General features: G+C 42.6%; 1 long non-coding RNA gene across 1 annotated transcript in view; it reads right to left on the bottom strand.

Moving 5' to 3' along the window:
* Window positions 1-908: 908 nt before the first annotated feature.
* Window positions 909-27,542, bottom strand: part of LOC121823986 (uncharacterized) — a 62,078-nt gene continuing 35,444 nt past the window's right edge. Inside the window, exon 2 of the long non-coding RNA XR_013045970.1 lies at window positions 909-1,244. This is a non-coding gene — a long non-coding RNA (uncharacterized LOC121823986). The remainder of the gene's footprint in view (window positions 1,245-27,542) is intronic.

The following is a 27,542-nucleotide window of genomic DNA, read 5'->3' as shown; positions in this document are numbered from 1 at the left end:
TTTTCTCCTTGAAGCCTGCAGACTGCTGCAGGCCTGTGCGTGGGTCTCCTTGTCCCACAGTCTCTCCTGGTACCGAGCAGGACCTGCTTCCTTCTCCAAGTATATATTCTTAATGTCAAGGTAAAATGTTCATCTTCACCTAATAGGAAATGACTATACTCAAATATGTACGTGGTCTGCTTGTTACGGTTTACTTTACATACAAATATTACTTTGGGTGAAAGAGGACGCTTTATACTGTCTTTGATTGCTTCAAAGACCCAAGTGTTTTGTAAACTTTCCAACATTTGAAACAGAAAGAAATTCAAGTAAAAATCAGTCTTCAGGAAGGAAAGCTAATAAAGCATCAGTATCCAATATACATTATTTATATCAGTATTTGTGATGATTGTCTGCAATTATGATGATTTCACTGTTATTCACCCTAGTCAAATAACTAAAAATCAGGAAGTACCCACATTTTCATTTATTAAAATCCTACAACTTTGGTGGTTCAAATGGTAGATTCAATTTTATACAAAGATTTGTTCTTCAGTTTTAGGTTCTTACAGGTGTACTTAAGATACTTCGTGTGATGTTGAGTGACAGACAAGACTGCATCACCCATGTATAGAACCGACTACGTGTGCATTGTAGGCACAGCTGTGACTTCATTCCTCCTCCCGGGACGTCCATGGCCCCATCTCAGCCTGTGAATATACTGCCTTACTTGGAGAGGGGTACTCCACTAACAAGACTAGCTTAAGGAGAATGACCTGGATTCTCTGCAGCCTGGGTGTCATTACAAGTGTATTTGTCATTAGAAAGCAAAAGGCTCACAGTCAGAAAAAGGAGCCGGCAACAAAAATAGAGGTTGGGACAATGCATTTTGGAGACGTAAGAAAGGATCACAAGGAAGGGCCATTGAAGCTGGGACAGCAAGTGCAGATTTTACTGGAACTTCCAGAAGGAATGCAGCCCTGCTAATAACCCACTTTTAGTCCAATTGTTACATTTGTGGTGATTTTTTTTTTAAAAAAAGAACAAAAGAAATTAGTATGTGTACCATGGTCTCAGTTTCCCCTCTTCATGGGCATCCCTTAGAGTTCCATGGTGAAGCAGAAGGTGAAGCTGGAATTGACCAATCACAATTCAAATCTTGATTTTGTTACTTCCTGTCTGGTTGACCCTAAGATTTTTAGCTTCCTTGGTCCTGATTTTCTTCATCAAGAGAGGGAGTTGACTCATCCATGTCTGTTGTTGCTCTATACATAACAGTAAAAAATTAGAAACAGCCTAGCATCAGTAGACAAGTAGATAAAGAAAATATGGTACATTTACACAATGGTATATTATTCAGCTCTTTAAAAAAAATCATGGAATTCACAAGCACATGGACGGACGGCGTTAGAAAGTGTCATCCTGAGTGAGGTAACCCAGACCCAGAATGGCAAATATTGTATGAATTCTCTCATATGGGATGTTAGCTTTAAGTCTTCTATAGGCATCTACTATCTGAATAGCCACAGAGGTTAGGTAGAGAGTAAGGGACTGGGGAGAAGGGAGGCTCTCCAAAGGAAAGGGAAATAGAATATATTTCACACTGTTACATCTAACTGAGCTGTTGGCCAAAGGGGCCCTATGAAAAACTGCAAATAACTCAGGCTATTGCCGAGGTTATTAGTTGCTCTCTACAAACTGGTGGTAAGGTCCTCTTGTTGAAGACATTTACATATCTCATTGAGCATGGAGAAATCAAGCTGCTGTCTAACTAGACCCATCACCCCCATTGACTAGTTCATGGTACTGGGAGGTACTCTGCACACTAGCAGAGGAGACAGGTGACGTCGACCCAGCTACAAACCCTTTGATCTACAACAGTGACCTGCCTGCAGAGATGCTGGCACAGTGGCGGCACAAACATTGTGGGAGTCACCAACACGATCTGATCCAGTTTAAGGGTCCCTCCATGAGATGGAACCATGCCTGACACTGCTCAGGAGACCAGAAACGTGAGACTGGGAAGGTTATGGACCTAGGAGAAAACTGAATGCCGTTGTTAAGCTAGAGGAACATAGCAATAAATGCCCCGATTCTGCTATACCCACAGACCAAAGGCTCACTCACCCTCATCAAAGAAGCTTCCTCCTGCTGCAAATAAGAATTAACAGGGTAATGTTCAGAGACTGAGAGACTTTGGAGCACTCAGTCCTAAATGAGAAGTTGTGGTGATTTGAAAGAAAATGGCCCCCAAAGAAAGTAGCACTATTAGGAAGTGTGTCATTGTGGAGGTGGGTTTTGAGGTCTCAAAGCCACACCCGTGTGTTAGATTCAAGATAAAGCCACACCCAGTGTCTCAGACCACTTCCTGTTGCCTGTGAGTCAAGATGTAAGGACTCTCAGCGCCTGCTCCAGCACCATGTCTACCTGCATACCACCATCTCACACCATGATGAGAAAGGACTAAACCTCTGAAAATATAAGCCACCACAATTCAACGTTTTTTTTTTTTCTTTATAAGAGTTGCTGTGGTCATGGTGTTTCTTCACAGTGATAGAAACCCTAAGACAGAAGTTGGTACCAGGGACTGGAGTATTGTTGTGATAAGCCTGACCATGCTTTTGTTTAAGGGAATATGGACCTGGGACTAAAAGCATTGAATGCTTTAAATGCTGTTTGATGGGCCATCCTAGTAGGAGCATGGAAGACAGTAGTGCTGAGGGTGATTTGAACTTTGGGGGCCTGGCTCAAGAGGTTTCAGAGGAGAAGAATGTTAATATGTGGCCTGGAGATCTTTCTTGTGGTATTATGGTAACAAATGTGGATGCTTCTTGCCCTTGTCTGCAGAGTCTGCCAGAGGCTAAAGTGAAGAGATTTGGATTAACTCCATTGGCAGAAGAAATTTAAAAACTGCCTGGTATAGACTCTGCTGTGTGGTTATTAGTGTTAACTCTAATAAAGATTTATAATGGAAAGGAACAAAATGAGCAGGGTAAATTACAAAATGTAGGATTTAAGGAGAGAAAGAACACCATAAGTAGAATGGAACTAAGCCCTGTGTTCAAGGAGATAAACAGAATAAGAAATGGAATAAAGGGAGTGGTGTCTTCAGCACCAGATCCCACCCAGCTAAGCTTCCAATTTGTAAAAAGGCATTAAAGAAAAGCTTAGAGCTTGGTATGGTGGCACAAGCCTTTAATCCCTGGCATTCCAGAGGCAGAGGCTGGTGCATCTCTGAGTTTGAGGCCAGCCTGGTCTACAGAGCAAGTTTCAGGACAGCCAAGCTTAGGCAGTGAAGGACAGAAAGCTGGTGAAGATATAATTGATGAGGTCATGTTCCAGCCCCTGTTAGCAAGAAAACTTGGTAGCTTCTACCGAGTGGTTCTAGTGTTAACACAGAAGAAAGGGGCTACGGAATTTGCCTCTGCAACTAAGGAAAGCCGCTGAGGCCAGGCATGTGTCAGGGATGCCCCTGAATGGAGGCCCACTGGGCCCATTGTGTAAAACTGTGAAGTTGAAGCCTGGATTGCCTTAGAGACTCCAAGATGTTGGAGAAGCCAGGGCCATGGGATACCTCGTGAGGAAAGCTGCTAAAAGGGAGCAGAACCAGCCCAAGAGAAAGAAATGTGTTGCAGTCAACAAAGTTGAAAGGAATTGGAGATCTGAGGAGCATTTTGGCATCAGACATGGAGATACAGAGTTTGGAGTTTGCCCAGCTTGATTTTGGTCTTGCTTTGGTCCAGTATTTCCTCACTATGCCCCTCCCCTTTGTTTTGGAATGATAATGTATATCCTGTGCCATTATATGTTTGAAGTATGTGAACTGTTTTTTGATTTTGATTTTACAGGGGATTACAGTTAAGAGATTGCATGAATCTTGGAAGAGACTTTAAATTTTAGACTTTTAAATAAGTTTGAGACTATTGTAGACTATGGGAACTTTTGAAGTTTGATTGAATGCATTTTTGCATTATGATATGGCTACAAGCCTTTTGGGGCCAGGGAGTGGAATGTGGTGGTTTGAAAAAAAAAAAAGGCCCCAAAAGGGAGTGGCACTATTTGGAGGTAGGGCCTTGTTGGAGTAGGTGTGGTCTTGTTAGAGAAAATGTGTCACTGTGGAGGTGGGCTTTGAGGTCATATGTGATCAAGCCACACCCAGTGTCTCAGACCATTTCCTACTGCCTGTGAGTCAAGATGAAAGGATTCTCAGCTCCTGCTCGAGGACCATGTCTCCCTGCATATCACCCTGTCACACTATGATAATGGACTAAATCTCTAAAACTGTAAGCCACTTCAATTAATTGTTTTTCTTTTATAAGAAAATTGCCATGGTCATGGTGTCTCTTCACAGTGATAGAAACCCTAATTAAGAAAGATGTCTCTATCGTACACTGTCGTACTTTGGGTTACTATTTCTATGATAAAACACCATGATCAAAAGAAAGTTGGTGAGGAAAGGGTTTGTTTGGCTTGTGCTTCCATAGCCATAGTCCATCACTGAAGGAAGTTAGGAACTCAAACAGGGTGGGAGCCTGGAGGCAGAAGCTGGTGCAGAGGCCATGGAGGAGTGTTGCTTACTGGCTTGCTCCCCCTGGCTTTCTCAGGCTGCTTCCTATAGAACCCAGGACCATGAGCTCAGTTGTGGCCCCACCCACAATGGTTTGGATCCTCCCCCACCAGTCACTGATAGAGAATATGCCTTACAACCAAATCTTACAGAGGCATTTTCTCAACTGAGGTTCCTTCTTCTCAGATGACTTTAGCTTGTGTCTCGTTGACATAAAACTATCCAGCACAAACACCTCCCCTCAGGGCTCAGGGAGCTACACAGAAGAGGAGGTGGATAGTTTGTAAGAGCCAGGAGTGAAGGAGGACTCCAAGGAAGCAGTGTCTTCTAGGCAATACAGGGCTGATGAACAGATGAACTCAGAGACTGTGGTAGCATGCACAGGGCCTGCACAGGTCCAAGCCAGATGAGTTCCCAGAACCGAGAGGAGGGATTGGACATAGGGTTCTATTTCTACCCCCCAAAAACCCCTATCTGCTTGAAAAAGGAAAAATTAGTTTTCTCTGGTGGTGGCTCACTGGGTCTATCAACCACACTTCAGGGCAGGCCTCCTCCCCAGGAGGAGTTAGGCAACACTAAATGAACTCAACACTATTTAGTCTCATATTGCTTTGTTTAGGCATTTTTTTTGTCTTACTCATCTTTTGTTTGTATATTATGGTTTCTGATTTTATGTCTTTATGGGTATTATTTGTATGTGCATTTTTTTGTGATTTCTCTCTTCTAAAACATTCTGTTTTTGTTTATTGGTCTATTTTCTAAAGAGAGAGAGAAAAGAAAGGCAAGGCATGGAGTTGGATGGGTGAGAAGTGGAAAGGATCCAGAAGGTGATGGGGAAGGTGAAAGTGTGAACAGATTATATTCATGGGAAAAACATATTTTCAGTTAAAAAAAGAAAGAAAGGGGTGAGAGTTAGATATGCTTAGATATGTGAAGTGGCCACCTTTACGCCAGCCAGCCCTCCAAGAGTGTTATTCCCACTTTCCACAGACCACTGAAGATTAAGTTTGCACAGAATGACCCATCTAACAACCTCTACATTTGGAGGCCCCAGAGCCTTCTGGGAAGAAACGCATCCAGATCTTGAGTGTGAGTGAGAGAGAAAAAAGACAAGTTAGGAGATTATTCAAACCTTCAGGCTAAGGAAAGCCTAGCTATGTCTCTGGCGTGAGGGTGGGTGTTCCTCACCTCTGACTTTTCCTGTCCCATCTGCCCTGCCCTGGGAACAGCCCTCAGAGTTTCCAAGAGGTAGAAAGATTGTGTTCCTGGATGGCACACAACAGGAGCACCTGTCCGGGTTCTGAAGATTAAATCTTAGGCTTGTGGGCTTGTGACTCAGACTGGGGCTTGTCTGTGGTTCCGTTTGGTCCATAGTTCTGATCAGGGTCAGCACAGTAAGGCTGCCTTTCCATACCTGGGCTCCAGTGACCTGGAGCACATAAATAGCACTGTTGAGCTATTTTCACTAGAGAACATTGAATGGCCCCAGAAGACAAACACATTTGAAAGGATTACACTTAGGAACTGAAGATTAATCTCCTTGTATTTATTAGCTAGGAGTACCTGTTTGTTTTCTAGACTGGGTGTTTTGTATCCTTCCTTCCTTCCTTCCTTCCTTCCTTCCTCCCTCCCTCCCTCCCTCCCTCCCTCCCTCCCTCCCTTCCTTCCTTCCTTCCTTCCTTCCTTCCTTCCTTCCTTCCTTTCTTCTTTGAGTCAGGGTCTCTCTATGTAGCCCTGGCTGTCCTGGGACTCTCAGTAGACCAGGCTGGCCTTGAATTCAGACATCTGTCTGCCTCTGCCTTCCAAGTGCTGGGATTAAAGATGTGAATCCCATCACCCAGCAAATGTTTTTATCTTAATGTGCCCTAATTTTCTTCTTATAAACTAAGAACAGAGTACAAGCCCTGATAATCCTCCACATTCCTATAAACTTCAAATGATAAAGAAAGCACTTTGAAAATAAAAATATGAAGAATAAGATTATACATGTACACACACACACACACACACACACACACACACACACACGCACACGCATGCACGCACACACTTTTTTTTCCCCTTGACACAACCAGGGCTGAGATCCAGGAGGTGGACTGGAGAGAGAGGATGGAGACATCTAAGTCCACTTGGGCACAGAGGCCATTCAGAATTGAAATTGTAAACTTCAGGAAATGCTACATTCTTTTTTAAAGTATAACTTGGCTGGGTGGTGGTGACACATGCTTTTAATCTCAGCACTCATGAGGCAGAGACAGGTGGATCTCTCTGAGTTCATGGCCAGCCTCTGGCCTACAGAGTGAGTTCCAGGACAGTTAGGGCTACATAGAGAAACCCTGTCTAAAAACCAAACCAAACCAACAACAACAGCAATAAAATCTATAACTTTATTTACAAAGTCTGAAGTGATCCATGTCTCACATCTACCAAACAAACACCAGCACCCCACAGTTCCCCGGGTAACATTTGGGCTTCTATAAACAGGAATAGATGCCGTCCACTCAGTGTGTTTGCTATGCTTTGGTACAGCATGGCTTCCCTTCCATTGATGGGGTAGGATAAACATCCTTTACTTGTTTAGCACTTCATGGTTTACCAAATCTTTACACACACACATTGCCATTTTTGATTCCTCAAAATTATTATTTAGAAAAAGAAAAGAGCAAAGAGTTTTCATGACCCCTCACCTCTTATCAATCTAGAGCTCTAGAAAGAATTCTACCCTAAATCCTTGGGTAGTGGTTAATCCTATGTTTTGCACATAGTACCTGTGAGATCTTGAAAAAGTAAATGACTTATCCCAGACCCCTGTTTCTCACATATGTTCTAGGTAAATTAAAAAGCTCCGAATTCAGATTTCAAAGGAATCAAAGTGTTATTGGTTGTTTCTTCTCTTTTGGAGGGCCCAACACCAAGCTCCCAAATAAATCACACATGGGAGTTTATTTTATTTGTAAATGCCTGGCGTCAGTTTGGCTTGTTTCTTGCCTACTGTAAGCCACAAAAATATATGAAGTAGAATTTCAGCTGATTATGATGAGCTAATACCTGGAAGAAACCAAGGGCCTTCCAGAGGTCAAGCTGAGGCTCAAGGAGTCTTGGTGATATTTGGCTTTTGATTATTAGCTGTTTTTCTTTTTACTATGAATTTCTCATGCTATTGTAGCTTTTCCATCATTCATTGGGCACAATTTCCCCTCTACTAATGGAATAATTAGATAACCTTCTGCACTGACAGCTATACACAGCCAGAACCCCAGTTCAAGCCTCCCTGTAATTATCGTCATTGGCAACATCCGGCCAGGACCATCCCTGGATGGATGAAAGTACCTTATCAGAGATATTTCTGTAATCTCTAGGAACAGACTTAAGCATCCAGACTTAAGAAGCCTGTTTGAGAAGCCTGCCTGGTGGATGTGCTAATTAAGCTTATCTTTCTCCCTTTCCAAAGCCTCATCTCTAGTTTTAGGTCCACCCTTAACAATTAACTCAGAACTAAAGGTTCCAGCTTACAGGTACATCCAGCTGTGGTGGAAGTTGCTTAGCCAAGTTACCTAGCGACTGAGCACACTCACCAGAAACGGCAGGAGCAGAGGTAACTTGGAGAGATAAGGGCCAAAGGGATAAAAAGGCAGTTTTATTTTCAGAGAACGACGAGATGGAGAAGAGAAAAGAGAATGGAAGAACTAAATGGGTAAGAACTGAAGAGGAATGTACTGAGATGGGGAAGAACTAGATTGAAGGGCTAGAAGAGAGGACTAGAGGAAAGAGATGGTAGACGAGGAAGAGCCAGATGGGGAAGAACAAGATGAGAAAGGAGATGGGAGAGGAGCTGAGATGGAAAAGAACTAGATGACTGAGAGTCTAGATGGGGTAGAGCTAAGATGAGAGAATTAAGATAGAACATAGAGGACAGCAGATAAATATAGAGAGAAATCAGGCAAGAAAGGAGCATGAGCTAGGCATGAGCTAGGCATGAGGGCAGAATAGAAGCTGTGTAGAGAGAGAACCAACTCAGAAGAATAAAGTGAATGGACTAAGGAATTGCGTGTATGTAGATTCACTTCATATCATCAAAGATTAATTATCAGCTGGTTGTAGATTCTTCCCAGACCCTGGGAGAGGACTATCGAGGGACAGGACCCCCTATTGTCCCCATTACTTGCCAGCTTTTCTTAACTTTATTTATCCTGTCTATCTTTGTCCTTGGGGCTTTTACCTTTCTCTATTTCTGTATACCTTTTTTTTTTCCTTCTTACTCTGTGTCTGGCTGTGTGGCTGTGTGGCTGTGTAGTTGTGTGGCTTGTGGCTGTGTGACTGTGTGGCTGAGTGGCTGAGTGGCTGGGTGGCTGGGTGGCTGGGTGGCTGGGTGGCTGGGTGGCAGGCCCTTGAAGTTCTACTCATTCCTCTTTCATTCCTCTACTTGTTCTCTCTCTTTCTTCCCTTCCTCTCAGATTTCTCCTATCTATTCTCTCTGCCTGCCAGTCCTGCTGATCCTTTCTCCTGCCTTGCTATTGGCCATTCATCTCTTTATTAGACCATCAGGTGTTTTAGACAGGCACATTAACACAGCTTCACAGAGTTTTAAACAAATGCAACATAAACAAAAGTAACACACCTTAAAATCATATTCTACAACACAAAGGATTTTGAATTGGGCTAAGCCACCTGGAATTTTCTAGGTGCCGCTAACATTCAGAAGAGTTGAGGTGGGAACTGCAAAACTCTGAGCACCAAGTCTTGTCAAGTGCAAAGCAATCGATGCACAGCTTACAAAACTGTCAGTTGCAATGAGTTTTCACGAATTTCTTCAGTCCTAATAACTCCATGGAGTTTTGCTTGATAAATTAAGAAAGAGAAGTTCAGGTAACATGATTTGCTCTGGCTGTGGTAAGAGCTCATCAGCTCTCAGTGATGAGCACTGCCTTGCCAAGTCAAGGAAATGTTCCCAGGAGGAGACATCAAGCAGGCGAGGTGGACATGCAACAACATGGAATTCCTGTTAAGGAATGGTGCTCTGAAGTCTTCTGCCATAGAGAAGTAGAGTTAAATGATTCGGTCCCCTGGTTTCCTTTCCCCCTTTCTTCAGCTTCAGTGATCCAATCGATAATTTTTAAAGGTACTCCTAAGACATTCATAAATTCCCAGCAATCTAAACATTTGTTTATGTCTGTAAATGTGTCAGGATTACAAGTTTGAGAGAATTAGTCATGTTGGTTAGTTGATATTGAGTATCACTTGAGTATGTTTTGTTATAGAAGTAATATTACTAATTATATTTGATACAGGGCTTCCAGTACCGCTGAAAGTCTAGGGGATTTTATTTTTCTGACATGATCTCTATCATTACCCCAAGGTACCCCCCCTTTCTACTGTGTGGTTCCATTATCCTTTAGATGGTGTACAGTAGTGACAGGAGGGATTATCTTTGTTGGATTAGGAAGAGTTTAAGGTTCATGTTAACAAACTGATATGTGAAAATACATAGGCAAGTTCATTCAGGTGTGGAGGCCCTGAGGTGCAACCAGACACCTAGCATCAGGCTGCCACAAGGGAAGAGCAGAGAAGACAGCGCCTCCAGAGTTCAGTTGTGGAATATTATCACATGGTGAGGTGAGAAACTAGAGCCCTGAAGACATGAAAAGGTTGAGACTGAGAGGCAAGGAGTAGAGACTGAGGAAGGGAAGTTGTAGAAGTTACTTAGATTCCGAAAAGAGACATGAGGTGACATTTAGAGTCAAGGCACCAGATGTAGAAGATGATTAGACAAGACAGGAAAGCACACAGACATAACCACTTCCATCCAAACATCCATCCATTCATCTACCCATATGTGTTTTTGAGCCAATATGTATGATCAGCATGATCCTAGTGGGGCTTCTTTTCCAGAGGAAATGATGACATAGTACTCAGCTGCTGTAGGAGAGGCATCTGGCTGGGGAAGACACACACACACACACACACACACACACACACACACACACGCATACATGCATGCACACACGTCATCAGTGATTGGAAAGTAGTTAGACCGAAACCTATGAACAAATACACAAATATCTGTTGCTGTGTGTGCTGGGAAATATAATGAAAAGAATGCCAGTCAGAGGAGGGTAAGTCTTTTAAGTATGCTGACATTTGTTTAAAGTGTTTGTGTGTGAAATTCATGTAACCCAAATGCTCAGCAAATACACGTTGTCAATGGCCTTGGGAAACAATCTCCGGTAAACCTCGTTCAGGTAAACCTCCATAACAGCCGCTTGAATTTTACCCTTCCCTCAATTTCGTGACTTGTAACTAAATGAGACACTTATGACAAAAATTTGGCTTCATCAAATCAAGGATGCTAATTCCTAACTCAAAAAGACCGGTAGTTATGACTTAGTGAATGCAACGCTAACAGAAGACCAAATGTTTTTAAAGATGCTTAAGGATCTTAAGATACTTGAACTGGAGAAGTAAGGGCTGGGAATCGGGAGGGCCGTAGATTGGTGCCTGTGTTTGACTTCAGCGCAGAGATAGCCGGTGTGTTGTTCATGAGACTCTTTGCCAACATTAGGTTATGGTTCAGGAGAAGCATCAGCAAGCCTAGCGGTGTGCATGGATCTAGTCAGCTGAGGCTGAACTGAGGCGGAAGAGAACTGCAGCTCACTTCCCCTCTCCAAACAACTGTTTCCATGCCTAGTAACAGGATACTTAAGTTAACATCATGCCAAGATTTAACTGTTGGTCATATATTTTCTGGGTAAACGACACTAGCTCCCCCTTTTGTAGTTCAGTGGAGGAAAAGGAGCACAAATTTGGGACAGGACCCCGAGGACCTTTCTAAGTACTGCTGACAAGACTCCAGATGGGCCACGGGGGTCCTTGATGCTGGGAGCTAAGATATCTCGATAGGTAAACAGCGCTCATGGATCCTAACACATCTAGCCCCACAAGTGTGCACACAGGCTACCAAATCTTAGGAGACCATCTGGTAATGACATATTTTTACATTTTAAAGATCTCTTCTTGGGTGGCCAGAATATTAGTCATTATCTGTAGGCTGGGTCTGAGTGATAAAAACTCTATGGCTTTCATATCAAAGTAGAAATTGGAGTTAAACTGGGGTCTTTCCTCTTGTCCTGTGTCCTCCCCAGTCTTTACACTTTCTCCCACTAGTTATGTTTCTAGCCTGTCTTAAAGCCCAGTGGGGTTTGAAGGCCTGGGACAATCTCGGTCTATATTTTGGGATGAGTGGTTCTGGGAGCTTATGCTAGATTTGGATTTCCTCACTATTCTGGAGTTTGTGGTGCTCTTTTCAGGTGTGTGTGTGTGTGTGTGTGTGTGTGTGTGTGTGTGTGTGTGTGTGTGTGTGTGTGTGATGAAGATCATCCACATCCAGCTCCCCCCCCCCCATCGCTCCCAATCCCTTTCTGCCAAGCAAATGTTTTACAAGTGAGCTGTGAGGACCAACTGCCTGGTCAAAGGCTTTAAACCGTACAGAGAGTTTTTTTGCAAGAACAGAAACTGGTTCAAAGAGCCAGAGGAATGCACTCCAGATCCATGGTGAGCAGGGTTTCACTGAGACTGCAGGATTCCGTAGGTATGGCTTTGATTCATGCACTGATTCCCCAGTGCTTTGAAATGATTTCAAGTGGTATTAAATGAATATTTTTCTCTGTAACAAAAAAATGCTCACTTTTATAGAGAAGATGAAAAATGACCATTGCTCAACTTTGTTTTCTTTAGCTGGGTGCCTTTTAAATATATTTCTTTAATTGAGAGGATTTTATAGGAAGCTGCATTCTCTCTTGCTCTCTCTGTGTTAACAGCAAATGAAAAACATATTTTGTGATTTAGCCAGAGGAAGGTAAGGGTGGATCTTCAGGGAGAGCAAATAATGCAACTGATGATTGTGTTAACTGTGTACTGAAGAGTTGGGCTCAAGGCCAGACTTTCAGCTCCCAGCAAATGCGCAGAACTTTAATGGTTAAAAACATCCCCTTGATTCTCAGATCTGGTGCCTGTAAGCCAGCTTGACATGTTTCCTGGTAACCTTCTCCTTTCACACATACTAAATACCGCAAGTGGCTAGAGATGAAAGCCAGCTTATTAGATATGAAATGCCTCCTCATTTATTTCCCTTCAGTAAATGTCGCCATTATAATCATGATCATAGCCACCTTAAAGCTACACTGTGGGGCTAAGGATGTAGCTCAGTCGGTATAGTGTTTGCCCAGCATGTCTGAAGCCCTGGGTTCAATCCCTAGCACCACATAAAACCAGACAGGATAGCATATACGTATAATCTGTGATTGGGAGATAGGGGTCATCCTTGGCTGCAGAGGGAGTTTGAGGCTAGTCTATGATATATGACCTGCCTCTGCCCCTCTCTTTCTCCCACACCCCCCCTGCAAAAAAAGTTGCATTATGGTGTCAGCCTTTTTGGGATTATTCCCTCTGCCTTTTTAGTGGGAATAATAAAGGCTAAACAGGGGGCCTTGAGATACAATATGATGATTTTAACATGGCATGGAAGTAGGGAAGGGTGCTGGGGAGTCTCTCTCTCTCTCTCTCTCTCTCTCTCTCTCTCTCTCTCTCTCTCTCTCTCTCTCTCTCTCTCTCATTGGATCCTAAGCTGATTATTGGTTTGTGTGTCTTTGAGATCCTTATTAGGTGTGCATTGCATTTCTTTAAGTCAAGTTGAATAATTTACCTAGTGATGATACTGTGTGCATTACTTTGTGGTATTCTAAGATAAAAATTGATCTTTAAAAAGCTGGAGGACAAGGAGGTGTGGCTCATCAGATGAACAGTAGTCTGGGTATCTTCACTCTAGTCTGTCTTTACCAAGGACCTCTTGGGTCTTTTAGTGGGTCCCTCAGCAGTTCTAAGCCATTCTTCTCAAAGTGACATGATGAAGTTGTAATAAATGACCTCAAAGGTCCCCGAAAGAGTCAACTGAATCAACACTATTCTCCGCTCTAGCCTCTGAGTCAATGTCTTGCCTTTAACAGCCTTCAAGACACCACTGGTACCACACGTGATGTCTCCGGCACAGCTGAGCTCTACGAATTGCTCTTCTTTCCTTTTTAAAAAAGTCCCCAGTGTTTTGTTTTAATTCAGTCAGGAGATATTTTGTAAATATGTACTCTGTAACAAGACTATTTTTTAGTACATGGGAATTCCAAAGTAAAAAGACAATCAACCTAAAAAGAAATATATACTCAGACTGCTCTAACTTATAGTGGTTCAACTTACAGTTTTTTTGACTTCATGATGGTGTGAAGGTGATAATCATACGGTAGAAACCATACTTTAGATTTTGATCTTTTTCTAGACTACTTGATTTGATTAGCAATACTTGATTTGATGCTCTTCTGTGTGCTGAGGGTGAGCAATGGGTATTTTACAGTGTGTCATGTTGCTAAACTCGGACTTTTGGTAGGCTTTCACTTATTAAATGCATTTAAACATATGACTTTTGATTTGTGGAGGGTTTTGTGAAAAAACAGCTACTTATGTCAATCATAAGGTCATATATTACTAGGAAAAATGAGACATTCTATGGGACTAGGAACTGTTGTTAGTGGTGGGAGATTGCTGAGCTCTCTTACACAGTGTGGTGAAGATCTCTTTGATAAGATGATGTTTTAAATAACTGATATTGTATTAATGTTATTTTAAAGCTGCACTAGTACATTAAGCCATCAAAGGCCAAGCTAGGCCAATAGTCCTTAACACTGGCTGTGTGTTAGAATCATTCGTGAAAACTCAAAGTACATGGACAACCAGACTCCATCCTAGACCAGTTAGAGAAGAACTTGAGGGAGAATTTCTGAGCTCTGAAAATTTGGTTTGAAGATTTATTTTATTTTATTTTATTTTATTTTATTTTATTTTATTTTATTTTATTTTATTTTATTTTATTTGTGTGTGTGTGTGTGTGTGTGTGTGTGTGTGTGTCCACAGAGGCCATAAGAGGGTGCTGGGTAGCCTGGAGATAGAGTTTCAGGTTGTTCACCATGGGTGCTAGAAATCAAACTGGTCCTTGCAAGACCAGCATGATCCTTTATCCCTCCACATAAACTGGATTTATTTATTTATTTATTATTTATTTATTTATTTATTTATTTATTTATTTATTTATTTACTTATTTACTTATTTATTTATTTATTTATTATTTATTTATTATTTATTTATTTCCTGGAATGGGTGCCTGCTCCTCACGAAAGCAAGGGAATCACTGTGCCACACCTTAGTCTAGGAAGAAATTTCAATGACTTCTCTAAGTCATTCTACTATAAACCAGCGCTGGAAATCAGCGAGATGCAGAATGTCGGGAGAGAAAGCAAACACCTGCCCTCCTGCAGTCTTTTCAGATCAGGATGTTGTGTGTTGCCAGCGAGAAGAAATGCTTCAGGAAGAGAAGTGTCGACTGTGTACAGTGTTGCTAAGAGGTTAATATAGGGATGGGAAAGTGCTCACTCCAGAGGATAACATCTAACTTAATGGTGACGATGACCGAAGCAGTGTCCAATGGCGTTCTTCTGGAGAGCATGGGAGGAGCAGGAATGGGAACAGAGAAATGAGGAAGAAGCTGGAGGCAGACTGAAGGGCCCAAGGAAGGTATCCTAAGATGGAGGCGATGATGACCTTTCTGAACGGTGATGATAGGAGGGAGAAAAATTAATAATGCAGGACAAAATATGGTAATTGAAGAGTCTTTTAGAAGTCCCAAGGGAATGGGAGCCAGGGGCGTGGCTTGGCAGCAGATGTCTCAGAATTTATGGCTGCAGATGTGCGTAAAAGTGATGGATTTGGTGGTGGGAGTGTAGAGAAGTTCATTTGCTGTCAGTGTTGGAACTTCCGTCCTTGGAAGTCCAGGTTATGTGTGTAAACATTACAGAAGTTACATAACAGTGGAGAATGTGGGCCTATAGCCTTCAGAGGAGTAGAAGGAGTAATGTCCAAGAAACAGACACGTAAAGAGATCCGTAATATTGGAACTGTAACACAGCTTCTTAACAGTCTTCATTTAAGATTCTAAATTTTAGAAAAGCCCTTAGTAATCAGAAAATATTTCTTTCAGTATATTGTGCTGAATTTAAGTGATTTTTAAAAAGCTCTTTTCTTAATGACATTACTAGTGTGCTCAAAATGTAAAAACACTCATAATTATAAAGAAAAAAGACAGTAAAATCTTATCAGTCCTGTTGGCTGGAAGAACTGTAGGCAGCTTTAATTTTCTTCTTTATATTTTTTAATGTATTATTACCCTGTTCTTATGCAATAATTAATAAGAAAAGACAAATTGTAAAAAGAATATTTAAAGCAAAAAAAATAGACTAAATTTTTTAACCAGAGTTATTGCTTATAATGAAAATATAAAATTATGGAATATGACTTTGTGGGTTAAATTAAGGTTTAGAGTGAACTGATCCTTAAAGAAAAGCTACTCAGGGTTTTGGTCTCCTATATTTCTGGAAAATAATTTGAAGGCTAAACTAACACCAGGTTGTGCTGCCTTTCCTGTAAATGGCCCATACAGAGTCCAAGCTGTATTGATGATGCTAAGTTTGCTTGTTTTTTCGTGTAAATTTCTGTATAGTTATTACTTTCACCAAAACAGTGTTTCTCATTTTTTCTGTAATCATGAGACTTTTCTGAGACTTTTATTCTTATCTTTATCTTAGTACCAATCGTGACACTGCTTTGAACTCACTAGTTCACCACAAATCAGAAACCAAACCTCTCCCATTTCTTAATCTTTGTTAGCAAAGCAACTCTAGGGCTCTGAGCTGGTCTCTCGAGGTTATGTATCAGAGCAAAGGTGGATGCAGCAATCGCTGTGGTTAGCTGATTCTTGGCGATCACCAGTCTTTTGTGGTCTAATGCCTGATGATGATGTTCTGTCCAGGATGGGAGCTATATGACTATAATGAAATCCAAATATAAGAATATACCACAGAGATGAGAAGGCATGGAGGACTCTATGGACAGAGCCCCTTCACAGAACTAAGCATATGAAGTTCGTGTAGGGGCTAAGACGTGATTCTTCACAGGCACAGAATAAAGACAGACAGAGAAAAAGTAGGTGACCCTCCAGTATAATTATTCATGCTCTCCCATGTCCTTGTGTACAACCAGGAAGGATTACACCTCATATCACAAACTAAAACATTTTGACTAAGCAGTCAACAGCTATGGCATGGTGCCATTGAGCTTTCAAAGAGGGCACCTATAATAAGTCACAGACCAAAGTCTAGAGACTGACTGGAACCATCAAGGAGGCAGCGTTTTATGGATGACATCAGAGAGGACAGCAGGGCAACTTCAAAGCCTGGAGTCAGCACACACCTCAGAGGAGAACACACATTCATTCAGCTTTGGGGTTTTCATGGAGGGAACTAGAAAAATCAGTCAATTTAATCTCGGCTACATAGCTGCCATAAAATGTATTCTGTCACATAGATGTATATATTATAGGACATAGTCTTACAGAATAAAGTCTGCCAGTCTTGGAGATGCTGCTGTCCCAGGATAACTATTACCTGGGGAGTTAGAAGGCTGGGAGCATGCTGTATTTAGTGCGGTCATCAAAGCTGATTGTGGCGGACTGCTGCCAAGAGGCCTCTCACATCAGCAGGTGCCAGGCACCGAGAGCTCCACTCCCGCAGACATTGACCCCATGTTAGGGAATACGCTGATGCCTTTTGTTTACTCCAGGAATGAAGAGGGAGGCCAATGCCCCACCCCTCGGGGAGCAGCCCACGGACCATAAAGGTTTATAGCTGTTCAAGATAGACTTCAGGTTCATTCTTTCCAGATCCATTCACAGGGAGGGAGAGAAAGAGGGTGGGGATGGGAACGGTAGGGAAATGTTTAACTCCACAGATTCCAATGTCTCCGTGGTAAAGATGATCAACCCCCAACCTCCACAGCCTGTTGGCTCCACAAACAGAAAAACGTCAAGTGTGGGCGACCTGCCAGCTGTTCTGGCCAGCAACTGAACTGAAACAGACCTACCCTGGGAAACGGAGGACTAGAAAAACAGCCAAAGAAACCTAAGAAGGAAAAAGTGGCAAACCAACCCAAAACTGTGCCACTGATCCAATTAAGTGTTTGCTAAGGTGTGAGTTAGAATATGACTGGGATGTTATTGCTGCTACAGTCCCTAGATTCCTGTTAACTAAGGTTTCTGTGCTGGACCCTAGCTGAGCATCTGAGGACTCAGCTGCTCCTCTTAGCACTCTGAGCGAGGGGCTTATTATTACTCAGTTCTGTAGAGGAGGACACTGGGATTGAACACTCTGCTCTTTAGTGGAGTCAGTCTGAAGGCTGGTCTGCCAAATGAGATTAAAACTTGAAGCATATGGCTTCAGGAACCAAAGAAGGATGTGCCCTTTGAAGTGGTTTTAAGTTCAGGTCCCAGCATGGAAGAGCCAATCTTTTGTGAGCCCCATACACACAGGAATTGGTTTACTTACAGAGCAAATATGAATCTCCTTGCTCACAGGTAGATAGGAATTAAATTTAGGAGACCCTCCCTGTTTCCAGGGAGCCACACAGATCAGAAAATGAGGTGGACATGGATCTTTATTTTTCAGTGAGGATGATGGTGTCATAAATGTTACAGAGGGGTCAAGTTCACAGAGTTCATGGTTCATTTAGGCAGTGACTTTGATACCTATTTATGAGAGGTTCTGTGCTCATGGAAGTTCTTTCCTTGGGTCTGCTAATTAAAAGTAAAAAATCTCTTTTGCAAAGACACAGTGGAAAAAAAACATACAGCTTAGTAATTTCTAATTTGTTTACACAGCACAGTCTTAAACTTTGCAATAGTTCCTCTAGTCCAGTTGTGTTTTTTCACAGTTACATTTTTTACAATGTAGAAGCCAATACCAAACCATAAATATTTATTGCATTATGATTATAGCAGCCAATACCACTTGTTTATCGGGGGCTTTAATTGTCATTATCTTGTTGGTCCTCTACAACACCACTGTGGAGTAGCCAACCTCTCTTGACCACAGAGGAAACTGAGCATCAGAGTGTTTCCAGTGTTTTGTCAAAGGCTCAAGGCTAGTAAGGGAAAAAACTAGAACTTCCTGAGTGCAACCAGTGTTCCTTCTCCATCACACCAGATTTCCCCTTGATGGTCAAACAAGAAAGCTGGACAGTTCAGCCTGCGCAATTCAGAGTCAAAGGCACCTAAAGAAGCTGTTGGTTTCAGCTCCACTTCTACGTACATTGGCACAGAGGCAGAGAGCAAATGACCAGGTCACATTAGCTTTCAACAAATTCTTATTTGAATATTGAATTCTGTCTCCTCTCCAATTTCGAGTTCATATGTCCTGAAGACAGGTTTTGGTAACAAAACATGAAGAAAATATGGAAAATTAGGAATTAGAGGGGGTTATAAAAAAAAGGAGTGAAAAAATGAAAAGACAGGAAAGCAAATGCAAACAAGCTAGGGAATCAACAATTCAGAGACAGAGAAAGAACGGCCGTTGCTGGCCGCTGCCACCGCCGCCGGCCTCCGGTGGCCACTGCTGGCCTCTGGTGGCCGCCGCTGGCCACCGTTGGCCGCCGCTGGCCACTGCTGGCTTTCACAGGGTGAAAAGCTGGGCACTGAGAGAGGAGGTAACAGATGTGTGAACACAAGCAAGAATTCTCTTGGGCAGTATTCTTCCTTGATCTGTCCTAAATCTGGCCTCAAAGATCCCAAGGGTCCATTCACTTAATTATGTACTTGGAGATAAAAATTCATGAATCCCGGCTAACTTTCTTATCTTTGTCCTTCTCCCAGGACATGTATTTTAATGATGTGTTTCCTCACTGCCCTTAAAGTCTCTTCTCCTGCATTGTCTTTATCTTAAATATGCTTAGGTTTAGTACTATTCCAGGCACTTAAGTAAATTAATGTGTGCATGTGCGTGTATGTGTGTAGAAAAAACAGCTAAGCAAAAGTTATTTCTAAGGATAGGGTTTGGAGGTCTCAAAAATGGCTTACTTTTCTACTTAAAACCTATTACTTTACTGTAATTCCTAAAGGTTATCTGGTGCACCAAATTAGATCCAAACTACTGTTGCTATCTCAATGACAGGCATAAGTTGGTCAAGTTACCAAGCCTCTCTCCAATCTATAGGTAGCAGCCAGCTCTATGCTGCCAATTTAATACCATAGACAGCTCTATGCTGCCAATTTAATACCAGCTACTGGGAGTCACCTTAAACTGTTTTGGCCATAATACATAGAGAGGGTTGAAAAGTCATTTTTTTGACCTTTAGCACAGCTCATCAAGAATGTACCAATGGCGGGCATCTGTGCTGGGTGGTCATATCAACATGATGCAGGTTAGTGTCATCTAAGGGGAGGAAATATCAGTTAAGAAAATCCCTCCATAAGATATGGCTGTAGATAAGCTTGTAGGACATTTTTAAAATTAGTGATTGATAGAGGCGAACCCAGCCCATTGTAGGTCGTGCCATCTCTAGGCTGGTGGTCCTGTGTTCTATAAAAAAAAAAAAAAGCAGGCCAAGCAAGCTTAGTTAGGGTTTCCATTGCTGTGAAGAGACACCATGACCACAGTAATTTTTATAAAGGTTTAGTCCGTTGTCATCATGGTGGGATGCTGGCACACATGGTGCAGGAGAGGTAGCTGAGAGTCCTACATCTGGATCAGCAGACAGCAGGAACAGACAATGAGCCACTGAGCCTGGCTTGAGTTTCCACAACCTCAAAGCCCACCCCTCAGTGACACCTTTCAACAAAGCCACATCTACACCAACAAGGTCACACTGCCAACAATACTACCCCCTATGAATCTACGGAGGCCATTTTCATCCAGACTACCACACAAACCATGGGGAGCAAGCCAGCAAGCAGCACTCCTCTGTGGCCTCTGCATCAGCTCCTGCCTCCAGGTTCCTGTCCTGTATGAGTTCCCATCCTGACTTCCTTCAGTGATGGACTAGGATATAGAAGTGTAAGCCGAATAAACCCTTTTCTCCCCAGTTGATTTGGTCAAGGTGTTCCATCACAGCAATAGTAACCCTAATTAAGAGAACTGAGTGCCAGGAGTGGGGTGCTGCTGTGACAAACCTGACCGTGTTTTGGGGGAGATCGTGGAAGGACTTTGGAACCTTATACTAGAAGAGCCATTGGGTGTGGAGAGCTCAGTGGGCAGTTCTGTTGAAGCGCTGAAGATAAGAGTGCTGAGAGCAGTGCAGACAATGGAGGCTTGTTTCAAAGGGAAGCAAAGACTACTGAGCCATCTGTATGAAGACTCTGTGGTGTCAGATCAGCTGGAGCTGACGAGTCAGATGTGATTAACAAGAGAGCAGAACCACTAAAGTAAAACCTTCGTTTCACTGGCACAATGGATGCTGGTCAGCTGGAGCTGAGAAATTCGCAGTGATTAAGAAGAGACCAGCATTATTGAGTTGAAATCTTCTGGGACGCATTTCCTGAGAGTCAGCACACAGGAGCTGTTCCAGAGGCAGGCAAGGCTGTACCTCACACTGGCAGCTAAACTTGGTAGTGTAAGATTCACCCAGGTGGTACTGGTTTTGAATGTTTGAAGGGGTCTTGCAGAGAAACTGAGGCTTGACACCATGAAGAAAGCTTAGGAGAGGCTATTGGTGAAAGTGCAGCCCAGTTGCAGAAGAAGACCCCGCCATTTGGGAGATGCCAGTACCATGGGACGACCACCAAGAACAGCAGCAGTGGTGAGGTGGAGGCTGCCTGAGTTTAGAAGACAAGCGAGGTGTGCTGCAGAGGTTGGAGCTGGAGAAGTGGCCCGAGCCCTTTTGAGAGTGTAGAAGTTTGTGAGTGGATCCCAGACACTGGACACTGGGTTGTTTACGTTAGGAGTTTGGTTTTGCTTTGATCTGATTGTGACCATGCCCTGGTTCTTCCCTCTTGAAGTAAGAAAATATTTAACTTAATTTTGATTTTTATAGGAGCCCATAGTTGAGGTATTTTGAAACTTTAAACGAGATTTTGGATTTTTAAAGAGACTAGATATCTTATTATTATTATTATTATTATTATTAATTTTACAATACTATTCAGTTCTACATAATAGCCACAGATTCCCTTGTTCTCTCCCTTCCTGCCCCCTCCCCTTCCCCCCAGCCCATCCCCCATTCCCAGTCCTCGGGGGAGACTAGATATCTTAAAGGGACTGAACTTTTAATGTGTTTGAATTTGTGAAGACTGTGTTACTTTTAAAATAATTTAAGTTTTGATGTGAGGTCTTGGGGATGAATGAGAAAACAAAGGTTGTAGCTTAATGGTGATATGACAAGGGGCAATTGTTCTGTGTAGTTTTCTGTCAACTTGACACAGGATGGAGTCATCTGAGGGGAGGGAAGCTCAATTAAGAGAATCCCTCCATAAGACTGGGCTGTAGGCAAACCGATAGGCATTTTCTTAATTAGTGATTGATGGGAGAGGGCCTGGCCCATGTGGATGGTGCCATCCCTGGGCTGGTGGTCCTGGGTTCTGTAAGAAAGCAGGCTGAGCAAGCCATGAGGAGTAAGAGCAGTACCCTGCCATGGCCTCTGCATCAGCTCCTGCCTCCAGGCCCCTTTCCTGTGTGAGTTCCTGTCCTGACTTCCTTCAGTGTTGGAATAGCATGTGGAAGGATAAACCAAACAAACCCATTCCTCCTCCGAGTCGATTTGGTCATGCTCTTTAATTATAGCAATAGCAACCTTAACTAAGATAGCATCTAGAGTAGGAACACTGAAAAAGCTGAGCTGCCCCAATGAAAAAAAGAAACAGGGTAGGACAACATGATGCCAGGCGAAGGGACCAGCCTCTGAAGGTCTCACATGCCTTCCTAATTCTCATTCTGCTTTTGTGGAGTTTCATTTATAAAAGCTCCAGGCTTTGGATCATTGAAGTCGCATTTCAGATGATACTAAAGAAAGCACTGTACTCACAGGTGCTGACACTGGGTGGATTGTGCTGGTGGCCTGGAATATTTGTGATTCCTTGTGAAAATGTTGAGTCTAGAATCAGAGATGGTAAGTCTAGATGCTGACCAGTTACAATCGTAAGGGGAAGTTGGTGAGTCCTGGAAAGAATTATCTCATTGTCATAAAGGCCAGAGATAATATCTTAGGCCATAAACGAATGACTGGGAATCTTAAAAATGTGCTAATTTGAACTTTAAGAATTATATTTGTTTTTTATACCTTTCCTGATGACTGGAGCTGATACTGACAATAAAATCTCTAAATCACTGTTAGTACTTCACAATGGTCTTAAATAATAGCACTGTTATACTAATTATTTATAACCGTGTAACAAATTACTCAAAGCCCTGCACTTAAAATACCTACATTTCATAGCTTGTAGTTTTTGTGCCCCATGGTCATTAGGGTGCTATGCACAAGGATTCTCAATGGCCAAATCAAAGAGTTAGCCAGGATGCATTTTTACTCTCCTATTTGGGAAGAATCTGTTTTTAACTCTGTTAAAATTTTCTTTTTCTTGCTGTAAGATCAAGGGCTTCAACCTCCTGCTATCTGCAGGCCCAGGAAGCTCTGGTGACTGCCTGCAGGTCCCAGAGTTTGCTCTCTGTTCCTTGCCAAAGAGACTTTCCTAATGTGACTGCTTTCTCCCTGAATTTGGGGAGGAGAGCAGGAAGTCTGTTAACAAGGTGAATCGTATATGCTATAACACAACTACAGAACAACACCTCCAAAACCCCAGGTTCTGGTTAGAAACAAATGTGGTGTCCTGAGCACAGCCAGCAGGAAATGGTGACACATAAAGGCACACACAACAGGAAATGGAGACCCCAGGGAAGCAAACTGAGTCCATCCATATTTCAATATTTCCAATGAAGTCTGTGCTCTTGACACTAGAATTCCCTAAATTGGCTTTGACAACTCCAAGAGTTTCTATTTCTCCCACCCCACATTGTTAGAATCCCAGTTCCCCAGCCAGGAAAGAGGTTCGGCCCATTTCAAGACACAGCCAACAGTAAGCAGGCTGCATGGCAGACCCATCCCAAGAGCAGAGACATGGAATCCATTTAGAGGTGTGCAAGTGGACCCTGAGTGTTAGACTCTTACCCACGCCCAGATTTATAGTTTTGTGAGGACCATGCTAGTGACCCATATTATATGAAAAACCAGGGACATCTTAAGACATTTTAGTAGTTTCCTTACCAGTGACTTCAGTGTTCAGTTTATCCACCACTTTCTTTCTTTCTTTCTTTCTTTCTTTCTTTCTTTCTTTCTTTCTTTCTTTCTTTCTTTCTTTCTTTCTTTCTTTCTTTCTTTCTTTCCTTTCCTTTCCTTTCTTTCTTTCTTTCTTTCTTTCTTTCTTTCCTTTCTTTCTTTCTTTCTTTCTTTTATTTTATTTTTATTTTTTACAATACTATTCAGTTCTACATAACAGCCACAGATTCCCTTGTTCTCTCCCTTCCTGCCCCCTCCCCTTCCCCCCAGCCCATCCCCCATTCCCACCTCCCCCAGATCAAGGTTCCCCCCCCCAGGACTGAGATCGACCTGATAGACTCAGTCCAGGCAGGTCCAGTCCCCTCCTCCCAGATTGAGCCAAGCGTCCCTGCATATGTCCCAGGTTTCAAACAGCCAACTCATGCAACGAGCCCAGGACCTGGTACCACTGCCTAGATGCCTCCCAAACAGATCAAGCCAATCGACTATCTCACCTATTCAGAGGGCCTGATCAAGTAACAGCTTGGTATTGGCATAAAAACCAACATGTGGACCAATGGAATCGAATTGAAGACCCTGACATTAACCCACACACCTATGAACATATAATTTTTGACAAAGAAGCCAAAAGTGTAAAATGGAAAAAAGAAAGCATCTTCAACAAATGGTGCTGGCATAACTGGATATCAATGTGTAGAAGGCTGCAAATAGATCCATATCTGTCACCGTGCACAAAACTTAAGTCCAAGTGGATCAAGGACCTCAACATAAGTCCAGCTACTCTGAACCTGCTAGAAGAGAAAGTAGGAAGTAGACTTGAATGCGTTGGCATAGGAGATCACTTCCTAAATATAACACCAGTAGCACAGACACTGAGAGAAACAATCAATGGGACCTCTTGAAACTGAGAAGCTTTTGTAGAGCAAAGGATATGGTCAAGAAGGCAAAGTGATAGCCTACAGAATGGGAAAAGATCTTCACCAACCCCACATCTGACAGAGGACTGATATCCAGAATATATAAGGAACTCAAGAAATTAGACATCAAAACGACCAACAGTCCAATTAAGAAATGGGCTTTAGAACTAAACAGAGAATTCTCAACAGAGGAAACTCAAATGGCTGAAAGACATTTAAGGACTTGCTCAACATCCCTAATCATCAGAGAAATGCAAATCAAAACAACTCTGAGATACCACCTTACGCCTGTCAGAATGGCTAATATCCACCACTTTCTATAAAAGCTTCTCTGGACCTCCATAGTAGTGAAATCTTGGGAATTCTCTTTGTCTAGAACTTTCCTGAGAGCTGTCTGGTAAGCATATGGAACCAGGAGGATTTATTCTCTCCTCTTGTTACCTCTACTCACATGATGCTCACTGCCATCATAGCTGCCTCCTTTGGAAATACTACAGCACACAAAAGTTCTTTAATTTTTCTGAACAAACTGAATTGGCCAAACCTTGTTTACAGAACATTTCAAAAGTATGTACTACTTTCCATAATATACAACATCTCACATTACTGAGAACTATCTGTTTATTTCTCATGAACAGAGAAATTCTGGTGTATCCAATAAATTCTTCCACTGGGATAGATTTTTGCTTATGGTAAAGGAATAATATCATCCTCTGATATGCTGTTATGTCAGTCTTAAAATACAATCCACCCATAAACAAATGAAGTCTGGATTTTCTAAAGGGATTTCTAATCAATCTATTTAAGGCATAGACTATGAACAGAGGTAGGACAGTTGTGAATTTCTAGTAATGAAAGGGAAACATCAGGACTTAATGTTATAATGATGAGTGGGACATGTAAAGGAGATGGTAAGATCTCACACGAGGTGTGACGTCTTCCTGGGAAGTAGGAAGCCTTGGCAGGGGACTGAAGTATGAGGAGTCCTCACTCTTATAGGAGATTCTGAACCCGAATTGGTAAGTGTTCCCACCACTCTAGCTGCTTTGTCAAGATGTGTGACTGTCGTCATCATCGGAACACTAAGGACTTGTTTTTACCTCTCAGCTGTAAATACAGAGGAGTCAAAGTTGTTAGAGAGCTAACGATTCACAGACGACCTGTTCACATTTGGTTTTCCAGGGAAGAGACTGTTTACTGAGAACCCTGTTAAACTGTACGGTGGGCTGGTAATTGGGCAAGTTGAGAGGATTCATTGCCCACAGGGTACTGGGTTTAAAAACCTTACCGATTGCCTCTGGCATGATACAGCTGATTAGATATAGGGAGTTTACTTATATCCTAGATCAAGGTGTAACTTTTTCTTTCTCTGCAAAGGACCTGCCAATAGATATCTTGGAATGTGTGGAACATAAGCTTTCTGTCAACTATTCAACCCAGTTACTGTGTTAAGACAGCCACAGGAAACATGTAAGTTAACAGATATGGAAATGAACGCTCTGGTGGAATTACATCACAAAGTAGACAGCAGATTAATGGTTGGAGTTTGGAAACACACAGTTGTTCCAGGTACTGTCACTTACCTTGACCTTTTGTCTGAGTTTTGGGAACTGTATGCCTTTACTGAGCTAAAACAGTAGTTCTGTCTTTGAGTTTGCCCCACTCTGGAACACAAGCAAAGGCCATCCACACTCTAGAACACAAGCAAAGGCCATCCACACTCTGGAACACAAGCAAAGGCCATCCACACTCTGGAACACAAGCAAAGGCCATCCACACTCTGGAACACAAGCAAAGGCCATCCACACTCTGGAACACAAGCAAAGGCCATCCACACTCTGGAACACAAGCAAAGGGAAATGTGGTGGTATTGTCCACGGTTTGGCACAGGACCCCCCTCCAGCCCCAGGTCCCATCTGATCCCGTCCACAGTGCCTTTATTTGCTGTAACGTTGTCTTTTCTTCTCAGCTGTGTTTCCTTGTCCTTGATAAACTGACTGCAGAATCTCCCGCCAAAGTCCCTGCACGTACCCTTCTTCCAGACTCCAGCCTGGGAACCGGATTTCGGTCCTGGTACTGTTACCCGCCAGCTTCCCTCTCCTCCTCCTCCGGTTTTCCTCTTGTGTAGCGGGGACCTTCCATGACTCTGACTCACTCTGATAGGTCTACCTGGCTTCTGACTCGGCCATCTCATGCCATATTCCTAAGAGGGCTTTTGTGCAGAAACTGATGTTTTGAGTAAAACATAAGGCTTAGATGCTAAGGTATAGAAAAAGACAATGCTAGTTCTTAATCTTATCACCCTGACTTCTTAAGTCCACCCTTTTCAGATTCTTTGACTCTTCTTTGGAAATTCTTCTCTCTTCTTGGTATACTTGAAAGTCTGTAGAGATGCTGGGTAGCTGGATTGAAGACAGTGTGGTTTTACTAAGAACCTCAAATACACTGGACATAGGAAATCCTGAAAAGCTCTGTGTGTCTTTTTATTTATGTGTGTGTGTGTGTGTGTGTGTATGTGTGTGCGCACGCGCATTTGCACGAGCTTATGTGGGCCACATGTGCACAGGTAGCCACAGAGGCCAAAGTGCATCGGAGCCCTTAGGACTGTAATTACATGGGGTTGTGAGCCACTTGACGTGGGTGCTGGGACCCACTCCCAGATCCTCTGCAGGAGCAGTGCTCCTAACTGCTGAGCCATTCTTCAAACCCCTCACTTATTTTTTAGTGAATCATGAAAAATGCATTACTTTATTTGTCCTACCTCAATGTCACCAACATGAAGATATTTGTGTCCAGTGTTTGAGAAACCAAAGCTTTGACTTCTCATTTCTCCACAGATAGATGGAAGAAAATTAATGCAATAATTAGGGTGAAATAATCAAAGGCAGAGCTT

Source organism: Peromyscus maniculatus, chromosome 19, assembly GCF_049852395.1.
Source record: "Peromyscus maniculatus bairdii isolate BWxNUB_F1_BW_parent chromosome 19, HU_Pman_BW_mat_3.1, whole genome shotgun sequence".
Classification (NCBI taxonomy): Eukaryota; Metazoa; Chordata; class Mammalia; order Rodentia; family Cricetidae; genus Peromyscus; species Peromyscus maniculatus.
The sequence above is the reverse complement of the archived record's forward strand: the minus strand, read 5'-3'. Positions and strand labels throughout refer to the sequence as shown.